The sequence below is a fragment of the Adiantum capillus-veneris genome, chromosome 6, assembly GCF_014529385.1.
Source record: "Adiantum capillus-veneris isolate H3 chromosome 6, ASM1452938v2, whole genome shotgun sequence".
Lineage (NCBI taxonomy): Eukaryota > Viridiplantae > Streptophyta > Polypodiopsida > Polypodiales > Pteridaceae > Adiantum > Adiantum capillus-veneris.
The window spans coordinates 130,327,732-130,335,210 of record NC_140936.1 but is presented as its reverse complement, the minus strand read 5'-3'; the positions used below and the strand labels follow the sequence as shown (position 1 = coordinate 130,335,210).

The 7,479-nt window shown below is 41.9% G+C and overlaps 2 long non-coding RNA genes and 1 other non-coding gene across 4 annotated transcripts; 2 read left to right on the top strand and 1 right to left on the bottom strand.

Annotated features, from left to right (window-relative positions):
- Positions 1–423: 423 nt before the first annotated feature.
- LOC147456281 (uncharacterized) lies at positions 424–5,811 on the bottom strand. The gene is made up of 2 exons (XR_015188449.1): positions 5,370–5,811; positions 424–793 (listed from the first exon to the last, which is right to left on the bottom strand). It is a non-coding gene; the product is annotated as an uncharacterized LOC147456281 (long non-coding RNA).
- Positions 3,499–6,383, top strand: LOC147456280 (uncharacterized). 2 transcript variants are annotated; one of them, XR_015188448.1, is made up of 2 exons: positions 3,499–3,698; positions 5,823–6,383. It is a non-coding gene; the product is annotated as an uncharacterized LOC147456280 (long non-coding RNA). The 2 variants fall into 2 exon arrangements; XR_015188447.1 differs by having other exon boundaries at positions 3,579–3,698; positions 5,818–6,383.
- On the top strand, positions 4,083–4,171 carry LOC147456282 (small nucleolar RNA Z152/R70/R12). The gene has a single exon (XR_015188530.1). It is a non-coding gene; the product is annotated as a small nucleolar RNA Z152/R70/R12 (small nucleolar RNA).
- Positions 6,384–7,479: the final 1,096 nt, after the last annotated feature.

The window sequence follows — 7,479 nt, the reverse complement described above, 5'->3', positions numbered from 1 at the left end:
ATGTGTTCGTGTATGTGTATAAGTGCCTTTCAAATTCATTTCATTTTCATTTGTGTGTGTGTGTGTGTGTGTGTGTGTTTTATTTTCTATGTATACACACATGTGTGTAGCCTTATGGTAAATTTTTTGGTTCTTTTTTCAAAAATAATTCTCTTTCTCTCTCTCTCTCTCTCTCTCTCTCTCTCTCTCTCTCTCTCTCTCTCTCTCTCTGAGAACATGTATGGACACAATATTCTAGTCTCATAGGCCATTGCACCCTTTTGAGAAGTTAATATATCATTTCAATTCACTATCATAAATCTCTCTCTCTCTCTCTCTCTCTCTCTCTCTCTCTCTCTCACACACACACACACACACACACACACACACACACACACGCATATACACACACACACAAGGAGATGAAGAAGAAGAAGATGGAGATGGAGCAAGAGCACTCTTCAATTGCACAAATGAGAGAATGAGTGAATTTTAGGTTTAGTTGACTTTTATATGAGCTCGCCCCATTCACATTCTAGCGCCCATGCTTAGCCAACTAATCCCTTGAATGTTCCAGTTAGAGTGCGCCTCTCATTGGCGATCACTCTTACCCTTTTCCTATTGGACCGACAAGCTCGGTACTTGATCTACCAAATAAATAATACAGCATCCGTCGTAGGTGATAGGAATGTGCGTGAGGGTTAACATGCCCCCCTTCCTGATGTAGATTCCGTCCTCGAAAGCTATTGAGTTGAAGCTCGTTCGTTGAGGTGGAAGAGCATTTGAGATGAATGTCCTTAGCCTTCTTCAGCCACTGCAAAATCAAACAACATTGGCACAGTAATTATATTCTCATATACAATTAAAAAGCATATGCAGTTTTAGGCAGACAAATTGATTGGTACCATAATTCTAAACCATTTGTCAGCAATAAACATTAAATTGCAATATAATCAAATGCATAAACAGTTGGGAAGGTAAAAAACTAAACAAGTTCGGGGTCGCTAATTCAACGGTCAAAAGGCACTAAAGATCGACTATTAATACCATGGGTAAGCTTTTTAATTTTTTTTGGTCAATTAAATTGTTTAAACGCGAGAGCCAAGTATTTCATGTCCGAGGGCTGACTAGAGGCTATACGTAGAAGACCTTGTAGTTAAGCTACGATAAAAAGAATTTCTCATGAAATCATCGCCTCACTGATTACCTTTTGTTTGACCCCCCAAAGTCTTTTCACAGTGATTCAATTTTGATGTGTGTGCTTATTTTGTATGCCTTGGGTTTTTTGCTTTTCAAGGAAAAGCGCCCACACTGGGAACCTCTAGGGCTCTGGTACCATAGGCGATACATGTGAGTGGAGTACCAAATCAAGTTGAGATTTCTCTTCCAGCTTAAGATTTTACATTGTGTCACTTTGATTTTTTGTTTGTTTGTTTTCAGTATTTTAATTTTGTAACTTTGGGGGGTCATATAACATTGTTACCCTCCCCAAGCTCATCACACTAGTAAACTCCCTTTATAATACTTAAGCTAAATGTCAATAGGGACTAAGCCCACTAAAAAGCCCTAGTACATTGCACACAATGCTGCCTAAATAGGATTAAGAACCTAAGTAACCATAGATTATTAGGAAGGCATTCCCCATGGTATTAAGAGAAGATCTCTAACGCCTAGCTTAGTCAGTAGCTTAGTCGGTTGCTTGATTTTTAAACCTAGACAAGTGATTATGACAGAAAATTACATTGAATTTAATGTTTGATACTAAGCAAATGTGTTGAATATTATGCTACCAATCACAATTAAAGCAGACAAACATGGATGCAAAAAGATAAGGGGCAATGCTAATGGACAAGAAACACCTGTTTGTGTTTATGGTCGTGCTTGATTTGAAGTGTGAACGAGAGAAAGATTCCATGAAGGTCCAAATCCTAACCACACCAACACGTTCATGTACACACTACGAAACACAAAGAATACCTCTAGGAGGCACATCAGTGGGAAGAAAGAACTTTGCACTCAACTTTTAAACAGAAACACTCCTATCGTACTAATCCTACCTACCCTCTATTACTCGAGTGATGAGGATCAAAGGTGTTTGATGACATAGATCTCTGTTTCAGTGTATTGGATGTGAATGTGTAGGTCTGGTCAATGTTTTGACTTTACTGTGCATACTCGTTTTCTTATTGCTCTTGCTCTTTATTATTTTTGTTTTTTATGAGTATAAGGCTTTATATATACATTCCCTAAGATTGGAGATTGAGAGGTCAGGGAGGAAGGTTGAGAGGGAAGCGAGTGAATGATGGATGTCTGCAAACACTTCCCCCTTCCTTGGGTAGATTATACCATCTGAAATGTGCTCGTCACTCTTTGAAACCAATTGTTCGAGTTGGTACTAGGTGAGGATTTTTGCCATTAGTTTTCTATTACCTTAGGTGCCTCGTCGAGTTGCAAGGGTGGTAAGGTACTCTCCCAAGATCGAACTTGAAGTGGTTCATCAGGTGATTCTTGAACACTGGGAGGTGTGGATTCCTTTGTAGCTTCATGAAGGTCCACTATTGTAGGTGGAGGCTCTGGAGAAGCTTTTACCTCTATGGATGCATTACATGAGGAGCTAGAAGCTTCATGGGACTCCCCCCTTCCTGAGCTAGGTGGAACAAATTGTTCTTTCTTCGGTTCCCAAACTAGCTTTGGAGCGGGTGTAGCATTCTCTGATTTTTTTTTTTTCCACGATCGTCAATTCGTTTTGGAGCTACAGGATTGAGCTCACATGGGTCAGGTGACAGGTAAGAACACAATCTACGTTTTGGCACCCAGATTTGATCATTTCCTTGATAGTAGCCTTGGGCTTCCAATAGTCATTTAGGAATCCAATGACACGTTTCCTTACATTTCTTGGGGCGAGTGTCTCTCTCTCTCTCTCTCTCTCTCTCTGTGCAAAAGGGAGAAGGAGAAGAGAAAGAAGCAAAAAAGGTTAAATGTAGCAGGAGTAGTCCTAAGGGACCTCAAAGATCTATGTAACAATTTGTATCAAATGTGTTTGTATCGACACAACTGCACGATAACAAAAAGGAAAAATGTACACATTAACTTTCTCTTCCCCCCTCTTCTCTCTCTCTCTCTCTCTCTCTCTCTCTCTCTCAAGACAAAGTGGGACAAACTGGCACTTGAACATGGGTAAACAAGTATTTGTAGGTTATTGGTGATAGTGTCGATCGTGTGTGTGTGTGTGACAATGTCACGGAGAAATGTATAAGATACATACATACACACACACATACAATGTTGGTAAGAGCGAGTGAGACCCGCTGGTAGGATGGTAGGCTGGTTGTGTGAGCTAGTAGCTTTTAAGTTCGAGGCTTGTTGGATTGATCTTTGAGATCTCTTGAAAGGAAGTTCCTAAAGTATTGAAAATCGTCTTCCTCTTCTTCTTCTTCTTCTCTCTCTTTCTCTTGAGACTTGAGTGCAAGGCTCGTCTGATACATCTTTAAGGTCTTCTCCTCCGACGAAGTTAAAAAACTTCTGTTCTACTCTCGTCCGGCCGTTGTGAACCCGGCAAGTATGAAACGTTGTTAGGTTTTGCGTATATATTGCCCTAGAGGGTTCTGAGGTGCAATCGGTGGTGGATGATGGCTTCGTAACTCAGCGGTGGCATATGCGGCGCTCATAGCAGCGCAGATGAGCCTCATCATACAGCGAGCTGACACCCCCTCGAGCAGGTGAGAGAAGAGAGATCGTCTGTGCATAGTGCGCTCGCGCGTCTCTGTGTGTAAGAGAGAGAGAGAGAGAGAGAGAGAGAGAGAGACAGAGAGAGAGAGACGGGTCTTACTGGGCAGAGGCGCTATCCTGGGCCTCTCATGAAGGGAGGAGAGTGGTAGATGTCTCAATCAGTAGCCCCAACAGCAAGGTGGGATGCGTGGGCTTTGTTGGGAGGGAGATAAGATTTGATCTCTCGATCTCCCGGGTTCACAGCCCCTTCACTCTCATCACCAATTAGTCCATCGCGATGGAAGTTTGTTCCTCAGGGCATATGATGCAAGGAACCCATTAGAGTAGTGTAGGTAAAGCACATGCAGCGGAAGACGGTGATGGGGAATGGGGGGTGTGCAGTGATGAGGTGAATTGAGATGGATAGGCGACGCCGAGGATGAGCCGCTTCCAATCAAAACGACTTCTTCTTCCACTGAGCACATCCTCCCCCATCCCAACCGCCTAAGCTTGTATCCTGAATGAAATTTGTTGAAGATCATGGATACTTTTTTTTAACTTTTGCATGTACACCATGGTTGATCGGGATTAACAGTTGCATATTATCATTCAATGTCTTATGTCTTGCTTTGAAAATGACGTTTTACATGGCATGTGCTGCCCACGAGAATTAAGTAACTTTTTCTAAAGCTTCATGAGATTGGCAAAACTATTTTGGCTATTCTTAACATAACAAAATCTTTCTCCTTGCCACCATTGTAATTAAGACAGGGAGTGAGACTCCCTCTGCCTCTGCTTGTGGCGATAAAAGGACATTAAAGAAAGGAGATTGCCTCTCAAGTGTAGCTCCTGTTGTTTGAGAGATCAATCGACGATGCTTTGTTAGTTCGCTCTTTGCGTAAGGGCAAGGGTGACGATGGGTTGTCTTTTAACCTGCACTTGAGGCCTAAGCCTGAAGTGTATTTGAAGCTGCTATGCAAGCAGGGGTTATAGATTAGAGTCCCACCATTGTTTTCTTTACTTTGCAGCATAGCTACTATGCAAGCGTTGAAGCATGCAGGAACTCCTGCTCTCAGGGTGTTTGCTCGGCTTGCCGTTCTCTAGCCGTCAGAGCTTTGCTTTTGTGATGTACTACAAGCTCCTTGATGGCCTCACTCCATCACTCTTTAATTCTCCGTTGGTTCTCCCTCGTGCGCGCGCGCTCACACACACAGAGCAAATGTTGTTTCTTTAGTACCCTTTGGGTGAGTGGAAGTAACTACTAAGCTCGTCATCAACCAAGACCTCAAACATGCTTGACCGCTAGCACCTACTGCTAAACGGCATTTGAATGCTTGTCAGATAACTCACACGAAAGATCCGAAGAGGAAAATAACTGGTCGACACACCCACCTAGTAATGATTCATACGAAAGATCCGAAGAGAGGAAAATAACTGGTCGACACACCTAGTAATGATTGTGTGGTCGACACACCCACCTAGTAATGATTGTGTATTTATTATTTAAGTCCCATAATTACCCGTATGTGCTTCCCACTGCCCAGGCATTCTGCATTGAATTCCTTCATGATTTAACTGTCGTGCACTTATCTAGAGCATTCAGCACTTATATTTAACAAACATCAATGCATCAGTCTTTTATTTTTTTGCAATAATATCATAGGATAGAGGCGTGTGGCAACCATGTAGGTATTTACTTGCTCAGGTATGCAGGTCTGCAATTAACTTGTGGTACTTCTGCTATGGCTCCGTAACTGTAGAGTACTCCAGTCTGCAACAGAGCAACGTTGTGAGCCCGAGAGAGAGAGAGAGAGAGATTATTGCGCATACACTAACATAGAACTCGAAACACATTAAAAATTTAACTTCCCATTTCGACTGTTAATGAGCAAATGCAGCACGGCAGGGTAGGATATACAACCTACAGTTTACATCATCCACAACCCTGTCGCATTAATTGATCGTTTGGAAAGAGTCAGTGCGTGCTCCCTAGAAGCAACATTTTCTGTGCGACAATAGCACTTCTCCAAACTACATATTCTAGCCTTACAACATTTAATCTACATTTTCTTCTCTCAATGCAATCCTAATTCTAAGACAATTTAAGCCTTAACATTAATTTCATGTCAGGACAGGAACGGTGGATATATCTACCTTATCCAATGCAGCTCCAAATTGCAGTTTACATGACTATACAGCCATGGATATGGAAAGTATCGGCTCTAATAAAAGTTTACTACCAGGTGAAGGTATGCAAGGTTAAGAGACTAGAGAGAGAATTATGACAGGTCTGGGGAGGAATATGGGGCTGTGTTATGAGAGATCGATTGAGTCGAGACGGAGAGAAAGGGAAGATGTTGTAGTGCACTTGGAGCTTCAGATTGTAGACCTGGACTCGAGGAGGTGCTGCTCGCACAGCTGCATGTAGACGTGTAGACGTATCACAATTGATGCAATTGTTGATCAATTGTGGAACAGTATGAAAGCAAATCAAGCATTCATTCATGTATCTCTCAACCTTCACTAGAGGGATTAGATTCATGAAGGAAGTCGAATTGCATTTAAACATCTTGGAAATGGTTATTTGGTTAAGTTATTAAGGAGTTATGCTGTTTTACCTCTTTGAAAAAAGCATTCGCTCGCGCATTGATTCTCTCAAAGAACTTGTAATGGCAATTTCCTCTTTGATTGCCTTACTTTCCTTGCGCTTATCATGGCTTGCTCCTAGTTGCAACCATCTCTCTCTCTCTCTCTCTCTCTGGTTTTGAGTACCTACAAGCTGTCGCAAGTGCATACCGAGTCACTCCGGCTTGCGTCTTTGTCTACAGTCTAGGCAGACGGACATTGATTATTTTAAAAGTAAAGCAAATGTTATTGTCGAGTTGCAAGTAGGCAATCAAAGCAACTAGAGCTAAATCTTGTCGTAGGATTAGCAACATTGCCGCAACATGCAGACACCCTTATGGTAGTCCGTTGTATCTAGTAACTTGGTGCACCTAACGTCATTTTTTTTTGCCGCCATGAGCCCAAAATCGGCTACATGGCATTACCTAATCGCACGAGCAACTTGATAGTTGACACAATGGTAGAAATTGTCGAAAAGATGATCATGCAAGTTGCATCAGACATGATCGACACCATTGCGGATCCATGTGAGACGGGGTAGGAAAGATGAAAAGACCATGCCAGCGAAAATGAATATGTATTAAGAGATTCTAGCCATAGACATGGTGATTGAAGGATTCACATAGAACATGATCATTGCATGAATAGATACATAGGATATATTGACTTTGATGATGATGATAAATGCAAAGATAGAAGTAGGAGAGATTGGCATAAAAGCTCTTCAAAAAGGCACCAATCAAAGGAACTTGAGCAAACTTTCTTGAGCTTAGAACTTGGCATGATCTAGGCCATTGACGTGGACCCAAATTGCACGGCCAAGCTTTGCCTTTGATTCTTTTAATATTATAATGAAAAGCACCTCATCACTAAAGAAGTGCTTGCAAGCATTTCTATTCTTGCACATTTGTTCAATGATGCGAACACCTTTTCTAATCAGGCAAGCAAACCTTTCAAAACCCAGTCACATGAATAGGTGTCTCATCCTCCTCATGCGACCTATTCTCTGCTTCGTGATGCTCAGTCATGCAGGTGAGGTTCACCAAAGCAACGCATGCGGGCATTAATATCCTATCGTATTTGTTTAGTGATGCGGCCATCCTTTCCAATCAGGTAGTCAACCCAATTGTCAGAAACAAGGAGATGCATAGAAACATGAACAAACAG